The sequence below is a fragment of the Camellia sinensis genome, chromosome 3, assembly GCF_055761805.1.
Source record: "Camellia sinensis isolate YWXY chromosome 3, ASM5576180v1, whole genome shotgun sequence".
NCBI classification, from domain to species: Eukaryota; Viridiplantae; Streptophyta; class Magnoliopsida; order Ericales; family Theaceae; genus Camellia; species Camellia sinensis.
The window spans coordinates 20,862,045-20,877,229 of NC_138963.1; the positions used below are offsets into that span (position 1 = coordinate 20,862,045).

General features: G+C 33.3%; 1 pseudogene; it reads left to right on the plus strand.

Moving 5' to 3' along the window:
• The first annotated feature begins 5,077 nt into the window (after window positions 1-5,077).
• On the plus strand, window positions 5,078-13,255 carry LOC114292712 (UNC93-like protein 3; annotated as a pseudogene).
• The last annotated feature ends 1,930 nt before the right edge of the window (window positions 13,256-15,185 follow it).

Here is a 15,185-nt window from a genome sequence, read left to right on the forward strand (position 1 = left end):
GGTTTTGGAATATGAAAGTGCAAGAAAAACAGATCTGAAACACGCTGCTGCCTATTTAAACCTGACATGCTCGCTCGAGTGAAGACTTGGTCGCTCGAGCGACCAGACACAGAAAAACTACGCTCGAGCCAAGGAAGCCTTGCTCGAGCCAACAACCCAAAATATCGCTCGAGCGAAAGAAATCTAGCTCGAGCGAGGGACTCAAACCCTCAGGTCTGTAACCAGACACACGCTCGAGCGAAGGAACTCTCGCTCGAGCAAAGAACGAACTAACTCGCTCGAGCCAAAAGCCTCCGCTCTCAGATCTTACTACAAAACGCGATCCTCGCTCGATCGAAGAAACCCTGGCTTGAGCGACGGGCCAAAACAAAGAGCTCGCTCGAGCGAATAACTGCTCGCTCGAGCGAAGGGTCAAAATTCTGGGCAGCAACCCTTTGCTCCCAAGCTCAACCAACCTGCTACAAACCTGCCCATTGCATCCCCCAACTCAGAAATAGAAAAATAAAGGACGGTAACAATCATAATACCATGGCAGGAGCTACGGAACTTAAGTCCGGATACAATAATCAAATGGGAAAAGACTGGGTCGCTATAATGAGAATGTCTCTCATTTTGAATAAAATTTTGGTTCCTCTATAAGATATTTGGCTAAAGGATGATTGTTTGATTGATTCCTTGGAATAAAATCCGAACTCCTCAAAACTTTTGAAATAAAAAAAGAGGAAAGGAAAACTTTGAAAATTTAAATAAAAAAAAAGGGACTTTATTTTGAGAAAGGATTTTGAAAAAAAATACATGTTGAAATTTGATCATGCACTTTTGAAAATAAATTGGGGCACATTTCGTGAAACAATAAATAATGAAAAGACAATTGTTTAGATTGATCAGTCTGGTAGGAATCATTGGAATTCCTCAAAATTCCTTTGGTTGGGCAACTATCACCTAATGGGTGATGATGACGACTTCGAGATCCAATGGTAACTGTTAAACAAAATTGACTGGGTCTATTCACCAATCCTCAGCTTTGTTGCATAATATCCCGGAAACTATTCGCGAGCTATGTTATGTCGATAAGGCAAGCATCAAATTATGCTGTTTGTACGGTTTGATCATTCCCTTGTGGAATGAAAGTTATATTGATATTAATAACTAATGTACCCTTTTGTGACCAAACTTACCTTTTGCAAATAGACAACATTAGCACCTTCCAAACTAGGGTAGGATACCCTCATTTCTAGGATTGTTTTATTACCTCTTTGAATGATTTAGTGAATCCTAGATCTCATTTGTAAATTAGGACTAAACAACCCAACCTCGTAATATGCATGAATGCAAATTATGTTCTTATGTGATATTTTGAAAATGATTTGATTTGATTCCAGGGATCAACAATTAGAAAGACAGCGATTTCATTCCCAAAATCTGGGGAGTCTGATATGGCCGTGATTTGATTCTGTGGCAATCTGAGTTATTTGGGGCAATGATCCAATTACAAAGATTTGGGGGTTCAATTTAAGCCGTGATTCATATTTTGATCATGATTTCAGTAATAAGTAGTAATTTAGGGGGTGGTTTCCAAATTTAAAGAATTTGAGTTTGAATTTGGGTATTTACCTTAGCGATAAAAAATAAAAACAGAATGATTGACTTTTTAAAATTTAAATCCCCAAGAAAACATGTGATTAAAGAATAACTTCTAAAAAAATTTCGAACTTAAGTAGAGGCTTGGAGGTTATGGGAGGTGTCGAATAAGAATCTTTTAAGTAATTGATTTTAGGGAGAATTTCAACTTTTATGAAAAATGGTAGATAAGGAAGTGGTGAATGAATCTTCATTTTGAATAAAATTCTGAATCCCCTCAAAGATATTTGACTAAGGAGACAATTGTTTGATTAGATACTTGGAATAAAATCCAAAGCTCCCCGAGAGGAAGGAATTTTGAAAGAAAACCCGAGTAGAATTTTAGAAATTATGAAAAGTTTTTGATTAGACAGAATTCTTTAGATTTTTGATTTTAGAGGGAATTCGATTTTATGGAAAAGTTTTAGATAAGGAGGTAATGACTGAGTCTATGACTTTGAAATAAAATTTTGAATTTCCTTGGAAGACATTTGAATAGAAGGTTACCGTTTGACTTATTTCTTCGAATAAGATCTGAAATTTCTTGGAAATTTTTTGAAAATAAAATTTGAGTTGAGTTCGGAAATTACGGAAAGTTCTTTTCATCGCGTAAAAATCTTTGGGCCATTGACTTTGAGGGATCCTTAATTTTATGGAGAAATGTTAGAAAAGGAAGCGATGACCAAGTCTCTCATTTTGAATAAAATTTTGGTTCCTCTATAAGATATTTGGCTAAAGGATGATTCTTTGATTGAATCCTTGGAATAAAATTCGAACTCCTCAAAACTTTGAAAAAAGAGGAAAGGAAAACTTTGAAAATTTAAATAAAAAAAGGCACTTTATTTTGAAAAAGGATTTTGAGAAAAAAAACATGTTGAAATTTGATCATGCACTTTTGAAAATAAATCGGGGCACATTTCGGGAAACAATAATAAATAATGGAAAGACAATTGTTTAGATTGATCAGTCTGGTAGGAATTATTAAAATTCCTCAAAATTCCCTTGGTTGGGCTACTATCACCTAATGGGTGATGATGAGGACTTCGAGATCCAATGGTAACTATTAAACAAAATTGATTGTGCCCATTCATCTATCCTCAGGTTTGTTGGATAATATCCCAGACACTATTTGCGGGCTATGTTATGTCAATAAAGCAAGCGTTAGATTATGCTATTAGTACTGTTTGATCATTCCCTTGTGGAATAAGAGGTATATTGATAGTAATAACTGATGTACCCTTTCGTTACCAAACTTGCCTTTTGCATATAAAGAGCATTAGCACCTTCCAAACTAGGACAGGACACTTTCTTTCTAGGATTGTATTATTGCCTCTTTGAATGATTTAGTGAATCCTAGATCTCATTTCTAAATTAGGACAGGGCAACCCTACCCCCCCCCCCCCCAATAGGCATGAATGCAAATTATGTGCTTATGTGATATTTTGAAAATGATTTTATTTTATTCCAAGGATCAACAATTATAAAGACAGTGATTTCATTCCCAAAATTTGGGGAGTTTGATATGGCAGTGTTTTGATTCTGTGGCAATCCGAGTTATTTGGGGCAATGATGCAATTACATAGATTTGGGATTTCAATTTAGGCAATGATTCTTATTTCAATTTAGGCAGTGATTCATATTCTGTGGCAATCTGAGTTATTTTGATCATATTTTGATCATGATTTGGGTCAACCTAAAAATGTGGGGCTCACGAAAATATTTTGTTAAAATTTTATGGAATAATTCAAATTTAAATGCAAATCATGTCCATAAAATAAGAAATAAATTGCTACTTTCTTAGAAATTAAAATCAATTTTAGAGTCTCCAAAATTAAAAGGCACTTTTTCATAAATCCATTTTCACCTACTTATGTTTCATTTAGTCCACATTATTTTCTTATATTCCAATAAGTCATATGGGTGACATAGTTACCAAAATACCCCTAATGATATTCACGTTCATAGTGCGAATGTTCTATGATATTAATGTTCACACCGTTAATGTGAATGTTTACACTATTAATGTGAACATTCACACATCAATATGAATGTTCACATCGTCAATGTAAATGCTCACACTATCAACGTGAACATTTATATGTCAATGTGAATATTCACATTGTAAATTATGAAATGTTCATATCACCAAATTGCTAACCATTCAAAAAATATTTGTAAGGGTAGAAATGTCTATAAAATACCTTCAATATGAGAATTATGATTTGGTAGATCAAATGTTCAAATAATAAGACTTATTGGAATATAATAATATCTTATGGATTAATTGAGATACAAATACTTGAAAAATGATTTTTTTAATAGATCTCCCCAAAATTAACCTTTCTCTCCTAAGCCTATAAATAGAGGCTCCCACTATGGGGATATGGATAGATTGTTTTTGGCTAATGGTCTTGCAAACTTCCAAACAATCTTGAGACTCCATCAAAATTTTTTTCTGAAAATTATTTCTAAAGCTCTTCAAACTTAAAATGTGAGGATTATCAAGAACTTCAAACTTGTGCCAATCCTTTCAAGTTACAAATACAAAATTGGTCTCTCATTCCAAAGAGATCATTTCAAGACTCATTCGAGATCATGCCGTTCAAACTCTCGATCAAGCCTCTTTTCTCCGAGTTTCTCCATTCGAAGACTTGAAGAAATTCATCAACTTGTCTAGTTCAACAAAAAGCTTTTACAATTGTTGAATTACAACTATTTCGAAGATCGAATCAGAGGTTCTATTCTTTTGTAATAGAGCAAATTTAGAGAGGATTGTATCAATTTATTATAATCAATAAAATTAATTATTTGTGCATTTATTTTGTGTCTTAATTGCAAGATACGAAATTTGTGTTTAGAACAACTCCATACTCAAGTCATTACTCCAAAATCAAATGGAGCCAAATATCTTATTTAGACTATTTAATTTCTCACAAAAATTGATGAGATTTAGTGATAAACAAATTGCTTGATTGTAAAATATTTATAATATCAAAATTATTTCATAAAATACAATAACAATAAAAATCTCACTCATATCTTTCTCTTACATGATTAAATTTTTTACGCATCCAAACATCGTAATAAAAAATACAATGGTTGCATTTGAGAGAGTTTTAGAATTATGATTTGAGAATAAAGTTGTATTTTGAGTTTGCTAGTTTCAGAATTATGAATATTTTACAAACCCAAACGGAATTATGAATAGTTTTGGTAGAGTTTTGGAATTAGGAATTATCCATTTATTATGAATATTTCACTCATATCAATAATTTAATTTATTGTCTTTTCTCCAAACCCAAACGGATCAGTGTATGGATGCAAAATGGTTGAGACCACTAAAAGTGGTGCTCTAATAGCACCACTAATGATGTGGGCCCTTTTTTTTTTTTTTGACATTTCCAACGCATTAGTGCCATTAGTGGTCTTTTGTTTAGTGGTATGAATCATTGTTGGTGTATGGATATTGTATTTCAGAGAAGTGGCCAATTAGCACATGAAGAGAAAAGTCAAATCAAGGGCACTCCCATCAACATTTTCATTTTCCCATTACTTTCTCACGAACCAAACAAGATTAAAGAAATGCACCTCCGGTCCCTCTTCCTCCTCCTCTCTTTTCCCCGTCTACGTCTCATATTCAGAATCTTCGATTCGTTCTATAAAATAATCACACTCTCTCAGATTAGATATCTTGTGATTTAATCCACTCTCGTCAGCAATCTCTCTCATACACTCCACCAACCATTTCTAGGTTTTCAATCGATCTTCTCGTAGCAAATTCAATTGATTGGAGTGTTTCTCAGAAGCTATGGTAGAAGAAGCACCACTCGTTGCTGAGAACTCGGAAACTCAAACACTAATGAAGAAGAACCATACCAGAGATGTGCATATTCTGAGCTCGGCTTTCTTGTTGATTTTCTTGGCTTATGGTGCTGTTCAGAATCTGGAGAGTACATTCAATACTGTGAGTCCTAAATTTGATTCATGAGACATAAATTGAACAACTTTTTGATGGTTTAGACTTTGAATTTGGGTTTCTAGAGGAAGATTTAGGGACAATTTCGCTCGGGATATTGTATTCGTCTTTTATGGTTTTTTCTTTCTTTGCTTCATTGGTGGTTCGGTTTCTAGGTACAAAAAATGCTCTTGTTGTTGGGACTACTGGGTGTTGGTTGTTCATAGCTGCGAATCTAAAGCCCACATGGTAACAATTTTTTCACCATTGATATATTGTCTTAATTCTGTTGAGGACAAACGTGTTTTTTAAGTTTTCTATGACTGTGCCTTTGCACTGATAGGTGATGAAATAGCCAAAATTGTTGGGGAGTAGGCTCCCCTCAAGACTACATCTTCTCCATAGTCCCTCAAGACTCTATTTTGTGGACTCCATAGTTTTGTGATTCGAACCGTTCATCTCGTAGTTCAAAGAGAAGAATATATTTATAAAAATTTAGCTTGATCGGACATCGATCAATACACTAACTAATCATTTTTCATTTTATGAAATGGATGGTACATATGAATCTAAATAAAAACCATTGATATTATAAGACAAAATATGATACGTTAGTATGCTAATTGATATTCAATAAAGTTAATTTTGTGCATATATGTTCTACTCTATTGGGCATACAAGATGAGCGGTTTGGATCACCTTCCTTGGTTACATGGAGCCCACAAAATGAAGTCTTGAGAGATAGGATGAAGTCTTGAGGGGTGCTTCTCCCAAAATGTTTTAGTGAATTTCATGAGACTAAAAGTCCATGTGGTTTGGGACTTGGGAGGGTAAGACTAGATGTAGACCTTGTCTTTCCACTATTTGCGTAAAGTGGTTGCTCTCTGACTCGAGAAAACATTCTTATGCTTGTCAATATTGTACTAAATAATGATGTGGACACATATTTGATAGAGCCCTATTATGTTCATCAAATTGATGAAGTTGTATATACGTAAAAATGAATGTTCTTGTGGTAGGCACACGATGGTTCCAGCTTCCTTCTACCTGGGATTTTCTGCTTCAATAATATGGGTTGCGGAGGTACAAGTCCATCCTTTAGATTTGGTTCGTCACTTTGTTGTGTTTGATGATGTAATAAGTATTGTCACGCCCCACTTTTTATTACTCAAAGTATTACCAATTTCATTTACTTAATTCCATTTCAGAGATAACATGCGGAAATAAACTCGTATATTCAACTTGTAGAAGTGAATAACATTGCTCTCATTCGTATGCAAGTAAATACAACATGAGTACACTAAATAAATTGCCCTTGGGCTTACATCATTAAAAGTCAAGAAGAAGGGTATAACCCTTTTTACATAAATGGCATTCCGCCAACACAAAAGAGGCCCCGTGGCCAACAAATAAGAAGATCCAAAACCTTGTAGAACATCCTGGCTATCACCTAAAAAAGATTCAACAATGTGGGATGAACATATAGTCCAGTACGGATCTCAACATGATCTCCAACAATAACAACTTACAGATAGCTATGATCATGAATGTTCATTCTCATACTAGAATAGTAATGTGGCAGTTTATACAAAATATACATGAGTATGAACTTTTCTCGAAAACAGCCATTTCATTCGACGCTATAAGCGGTTCACCTTTTTTTTTTTTCCTTTTTATTACCCATTTTTCCAAACTTTCATGACTATAACAGTTTTAGAAAAAAAAACAATTTCACCAAGCCCATTACTCTTCCCCCATTTTCTGTACTTACAACAAAATGACCTTTTTTGAAAACATGTTCACAAATACCCCATTTTCCTTCACACTTTCCAAAATCTCAAAATGGCATTTTGGTTTGTTCCCAATACATTCATATCAATACATGCATGCCTTAAATAAAAGGGAAATAAAAAATCATCAACATGTATATAATCCACAAATGAGGCAGCTCGGCCTTTCAAAACTGTAACCACCGCAACCCATAACATACTTAGATACACTGACGACAACAATTAAAACTCTGCTCTACCGGCTATATGCACAGTAAGCTAAGGATACGCCAAGCGATAAGCGAGATAATAACTCATTTTAAACATTTCATACCTCATAATAGATACACATTTTAGTACTGTATCAATCTCAGATAAAAACACTTCTATACTTCACAAATGATACACATTTTAGTGCTGTATCAATATCAAACAAAAACACTTCTATACTTCACAAATGATACACATTTTAGTGCTGTATCAACAACATGTAAAAACACTTCCAATATCAATAAGCACACATATAGTGGTGCTAATGGAGTCCATCCCCTATCTCCTCCCAAACAAAATCCGGTTTAGAGGTCCATCCCCTATCTTCCCCTAAACCGTGGAGTACATCCCCTATCTCCTCCCACACAAAACAATGTATATAAGCGATTATCATGTACAAATTCCTTAATACAACAAAGCATAAATAATAAGTGTATTACATACACATAAACTATTCAATAATGTTTACCCAACACAAGTATAACGCATACATCACAATTCAACACAACAATGTCATCCTCCACCGATGATCAAGGACAAAACCTCTAGATGCATGTATTCAGTACACCTAATAAAAGAGACTCAACTCTCAAGCAATCCTTAAACCCAACAACGACACTAGTACGATAGGTAAGGATAAAACCCCCAAATGTGTGTATTCAACACTCATGATACAATAGTTTAATTCTCAAATTTATTTTCTGAGACTCACATAGAGTTAACATTTCATTTACCATTTTCAAGATCAACTTTCATAATTTTTCAAGTCAACATGTTCCATCACTTATTCCAAAAACACTTTTCCCTTTTCACAAAACCAATTACATTCTCTTCATTTTACAAAATCAATTCCATGGATAATAAGCCATAACCCAACTTGATTCAATACGTTCATTTCAAAATAACTCCAATACCAAAATTAATCCTTTAACTGTTAACACCTTCTACACAACTCATATTAACAATAGAAATTTACCAACATTGTTCAACCATAAACCCTTTTTATTTTACCAAATCAAAATATAATTTAGGGCTTTCTCTTCTTTCAACAATAACATGCTAATTTTATTCTCTAATTAGTCCAAACCACAGTCGATGATAACAAAACCATTCTTAAACAACCAACCCTAGGTTCCCCTCATGATTTTCAAACAAATCCAACACGGATATGATTTTCATGCAATACAAAATTACCACATGTCTATCTATAGACGGAGTATTGAAAAAGAACAAAGAAATCTCTACCTCAAATGAAGAAGATGAAGGCCAAAAACCAAAGTGCTCCAAATCGCCAAACTTTTAGATTAAAATGAAAATCAAGGGAAGCTCCACACTCAATACAAAGGAACTAGGGTAGAAGATCACTAGAACTAGATGTATTTATAGAGAGAAGATGTAGTCTAGAGAGAGAAACTCTCAAGTTATTCATTCAATGAACTTCATTAAATTGATTAATGTATCTCATACATTCATGATACATAATGCATCTTCTGTATTAATGAATTCATTAGATAGATTAATGTATCCTACATATTCATAATAGATACATAATGCATCTCTAAGATTCATTCATAATAAATCCATCACATTCAATGTATTAGCATTAGTCTTCTATACATTGTATAAATAGGTATCAATGATTAGTCACCATCTAATTGATGTACATGTATCTTACTAATGAGATGAATCTAGTATAATCATGCATAATCTTTGAAAAGTTAGAGAGAGAGAATGGCCTGAAAAAGTGATCCAAAAAGCTGTTTTTCGGACTGATATACAAACAGGTCCGCTCAAGCGTCAAGCCCAAAATCTGGACATCAACCCTTGGTTTCCAAACACAACCAACCTGTTTCAAACCTGTCCAACACAACCCAAGACTCATATACAAAGAGTAAAGGATGGAAACGGGAATAAGACAACAACACATCTACGGAATCGAGTTCGGAATACAATTAAACAATGAAGGGAAAATTGGGATCGCTATAAGTACATTACTTTTCCCCTAATGATATTATAGTCTATCAGGGTACATATCTTACTTCTATAGCACGCAGTCGTGCGCATGATTTAAACTTATAAAAAGGAAATGTGATTGGTAACTTCAATGGAGAATTTTGGGTCATGTTTGTAGGTCACCAGGTGCTGCATTTTAGTTTTTGATGACAATTTTAATGATCTTTGGTTCTAATAAGAATATATTCAATTTGTTTTGTATGGATGTTGTGCATCTGGAATAATCTTCATTTTTTATTGAATTTTGCAGTTCGTTGGAAACCTCATGTCTCTTTTTCTATTGAATGATGGAACGGTATGTGCATGCTTGTGATTCCAAGCTGATTTCCATGTCCTATATTTTTCCATGTTGTTTGTTGTATTACCAGTACCAATTCATTATCATAGATTTAGTTATTAATGCTTGCATTACACTCGAGAAACCCTGACCTTCATTCTACCACAAAAATTATTTAATGTTAAATTTCTTTTTTGCATCTCTAATGCAATTTTAGCTATAAGTTAGCAGTGAAAAATAAAGATGGCAGAAAGATGAGGAGAGTCCTATTTATTATGAAGTGAATGATGTTTTTTTCCTTTTTCCCCCCTCTTTGGCTAAGGGAGGCTTTCCCTTTTTCTTTTGTTTCTTTAATAATTTCTTTGGTGGACGTTTTAATGATAGTTTTTTTTTTAATTTTAAAAAAGGGATAAAATCAAGGGTCCCAAACCTTTTTCAATAGTCTCGAAATCAATCAATGAAGAGAGTTTCAAGAGGAATGACTTCCCTTAATTGGTTTGAGTGGCATAGCTCATTGGAGTAGTTGTCTAACCGTGGGAAACAATTGTATAGCCACGTCAACAATTAGAGCTATAGAGTTTTCGACATGGTTGGCTCCCATTTTTGGCATTCATTTTGTTAGAAAATTTTGTCAAGTTGACAAACTTGATTGTTCCATTCTGCGAATCCTTCACACCTCTACCCAAGTATCTGAAGGGTATCAAGGTCTAAAAAAAAAGTTGATATTGTATCCAACACATGTCAAAAAGTGTCCAATGAGTGCTAGTGCTGGACATGCATCGAACACGGATACGTATCTTCTTAGTAGTGTCAAGAAGTGTGTGTTCCTTGGGTTGTTCAATATATATATTTTTAAGATAGCAAATAAAAAATTAAAATATACATAAATTACTTGTATTAAAAAAAAAAGGATATTCAATGGCACACCTTTAATCCTATGTAGTGCCGTCCTTGACAGCAATATACCACTATCTTTCATTTGGTTGTGGAAAATTTGAAGCATTGTAGATTCTACCTCAGTGTCAGAATCTATGATTTTTTAATTCTTTTAAAACACTGGCATCTTTAACTTGTTATTCTTTCTTTCACATCACTGCAGGGGGGAACTACCAGTGGCAGTGGCATAACTTTACTACATATTGTGTTCATTTGTAGTATGACCTTAGGTACCATACTCATGTGCCTCTTACAAAAGAGGGATGCTAAAGGAGAGGAGACTTTACCAAATTCTTTTGTCAGTTTCTACTCTTCCATGGTTTCTTTGTCGAAGTCTGTCATGGCTCCATTGTTTGACTTACGAATGCTATTAATCATCCCCTTTATTGCATATTCAGGCTTACAACAAGCATTTGTATGGTAATCATTGATTAACTTATGACATTTTACTTTTTTATTATCCTTTGACCATTCAATTTGTGCACTATATACATTGTAACATTTTCTTCAATTAAGCATGGAACGCATTTACAATTTTAGGGCTGAATACACCAAATACATTGCGGAACCTGCACTTGGTGAGTCTGGTGTAGGTGGTGCTATGGCAGTGTATGGGGCTTTTGATGCAATTGTAAGTATGGCAATGCAGAAATGAGTAGCTTTATGGGATGGTTTACATGAATTAGCTCACTTGGTGAGTCTGTTTCTGTTTTACGTACATTAATTTTGACAAGGCATGTTCTTCGTCTCTTTCTTGTTGAGTTGGAGAAATAAAAATGAATTGAGTGAACAACTTTAAATTTCATTAACCCTTTCCTTTTGTAAGCAACAAGAATAACAAATAATATATAACCTTTTCCATATTTATTCTCTATAAGTTGTGTTGTGTGTTTGCAACAATATACAAAATTTTATTTATTGCCCTGGTCTTCACATGGATAATATGGATAGATAATCACATCCTGTGTTCTGTTCCATAATCTTATTTTTCCCACGGTATGTGCATTCAAGTTATGTACTCACAACCTCTGCTATGATCTTTAGCCTCATAAGTTTTATAGGAAATTATTCGATAATAATGTGGCATAGGATGTAAATACTATTACACCTCAAGCTCGCTAAAAGTTAAAAACCCAGGAAAACCTTCTTTGTTTTATAATTTGTCATTTGTTTGATTCATTAAGTTTTTCAGACTCAGTTTATATCTGGAATATGTGTCAATGTTCGCTGGCTAGGGGTCGACTCACCTCTGGTCTCAAGTCAATCACTCTGTGCTGGAGCTTTCATTCACTTAATTGTACTGCTTTGGCTTCTACTGAAGTACAGGTTAGGTTTCTTGTCGATTCCAATTAAAATTATTTAGAATCTAAAGTTTTTAATTATATATATCTTATTTGAAGCTGCTATGACTTTATCAGTTCTTGTTAACTGTGCCATTGTGCAGCGTAACTAGTGGAGTACTCGGCATTTTATATCCCCTTCTCATGGCAGCCACATTGGGAATTGGGGATGGAATATTCAAAACACAGCTTAATGCTTTGCTTGGGATGCTCTTTAAGCATGATATGGCAGTGATTTATTTTGTTTCTTTTACTAAGCCTTTTTTAGTTTGATTTATACTCTTTTTCACGTAAGTGTTGACACGAGAAGTGCATGCCTTGAGTTGAGTGTATGAATAAGTGATGGACGTGTGTCCAAAGCGTGTCTAGATCTAAATAATATAAAAAAATAATAAAATTAATGACACATTTGGATGTGTATCCGACACAATATCTTCTTAGAGGTGTTTGTGCTTGGGGGATCTAATTGAGAGGCAAGTGGGATGAAACTATGTATTTATTTATTTATAAAAATAACTAAATAAATCAGTGAATGTAATTGTGAAAACATATGTTTTATGGTTGAAGATGAGGTATATTGAGATTCTTGAGATGTAAACTCCATATATTGAAGGAAATTAGGAAAACTTGTTCCTTTAGGAAAGTTAAAGATATGGGTTACACAAGTGTTCTCCTAATTGAACAATTAAACAAATAGGAGAAAATTGACTTTTGTGTGTTGTACCCTCCTTTATAATGTTAGTTATCTTAATGATTTTCATACTTATGTCTAATTTATTTCTCATTCAAGTATATTAAAGATATTTGGCCCTCACTTTTTCTTGGTCGTTTCTTTGTGCAAATGCACTTGCATTTAATTCTCAAATGTTACTTTTGTGGTGTACAGGATGGAGCATTTGCATAGCTCAAGGTTTGGTAGTGTGTTTCGATCGCAGTTGTGTTTTTTGTGAGCCCTTACGTTTCTTTGCATGCTGTGTTAGTGGTTATGCTTGTTGCAGTCTGCATCTCTGTTGTCGGGTTTCTATTCCTCACTCTTATGGTCGAGAAAGCATTCTCTTGTGCTGATTGATTTTTTTGCAACCGAATACGTAATAAATATTTATTGCCAAAACATGTATTATTCACGTCTTGCACATTGATTGCCTCAGAAAGTTGTATCTGCCTCTGAAATCTATTACATAAGACAATATGTTCACCTGTTAATGTTTCTTCAAAAGAAAAGTATTGAAAGGCTAATTTGAATGTAATTATCATTATTGTTCTTTTCTATTGAGAATAGAGTCTATGAGAAAGTTGGCAATTAGTGCAAGTAATATTTTGTGGAATGTAGACATCTTTTGTGTGCTAGGCCTGCCTAAATTGGAACCTAGATTACCTCTTTTAGATTTTTATTGATTTATGAAAGAGATTGTTTTTGCTTACATGAACAACTGCATAAATTAAAGGGTAAATTACATTTTGCCCCCTTAAAGTTTCACCCATTTTCCACTTTGGCCTTTTAAGTTTAATTTTTCTCCCTTTGGCTCTTCATGTTTGTAATCTTTCTCACTTTGACCTTTTTAAGTTTAATTTTTCCCACTTTGGCTTTTCATGTTTGCAATCCATTCTACTTTAGCTCTTTATATTTGCAATCCTTCCCACTTTATTCCTAGACTAACTTCCATCCAAAAAACTAACAGAATCTACCACATCACTAACACATCAGCTCTATAAGTGATGTAAAAATTCACTGAAGATGCAAAAAAAAAAAAAAAAAAAAAATAGAAAACAAAAAAATTGGAATTTTTTTTTTTTTAGTCTTTAGTGAACTTTTTTTTTCAAATTTATTTGTAAACATTATTACATTATAGATGCATCTAGATTAGATGCAGATAAAAAAATTAAAACAAATTTAACTAAAAAAAGAAAAAAGTTTACCAACTCAAATCCCTGTATTGTCGATTCTAAAATGAAAATTTTACTATCATTTTTAATAAAATTTGTGAAAAAATTACACTGGCTAGTCGGTCAGCTAGACATCTGCCTCAGTCGTTCACCAGGTTGATCGGTGCTTCGATGAAGCCTTAAAAATCTCCATTGGAGCACTTGATATCAAATTGAACTTTTTTTCAAATTTGATGAAAAAAAGATGAACCGTTGGAAATGTTCTAACTACTTAACAAATGTGAACTAACATTATTTCATTCGTAAAATTTTTTGTTACATTATTAGTTGCGAGTATCATGTGAATAGCTTTTGTTTTTTTATAAAGATACTCTTTTCATGCAAAATTTTGCACAAAAAATAATATGATAATGTCATTTTTATAAATAAATTTAAATTTATGAATTATACCTGTTTTGTTTTAAAATGAAACATCTATATATCAAACCACATTATAATAAACTTTTTATTCATAAATCATTATTTGTTGTACCATATATCAAACCACATTATAATAAACACACACACACACACACACATATAATTTAAAAATTCTTTAGTGTATTTTTTTTTCTCCAAATGTAACACTCTAATCAATGTAACACATAAAAACTGCTTAGTGTATTTTTTCAAACATAACACTCTAATATAACACTCCAATGTAACACCGAAAAACTGCATTGACAGAAATTTAGATTTCTATGTTCAACACCAACACTTCAGCCACCAATGCTTTCAAAAAGAATCTTTTACACCTCACATTTCCATTCCCATTCCAAAAATGAATCGGAAAATTAGAAAAATAAATCATAAAAAGGCATTTACTTAAACTCAAATGGTATCAAATCAAATTAATACAATTTTTCAAAACAAAAATGACTAATTGGTTCATAAGAAAATTTTTAGAACTAATGTAACGCCCTCAAAATTAACCCATAATATATCATTGACATGCATTATTTAAAGAAGACAATTTATTAATTCATTCATCAGAGTATTGCTAAATAAAGCATTACATGTAACATCAAATAAAATGCCCTACAGGCTTACATCTTTCCAAGCCAACACTTGGAGTCAAAAAT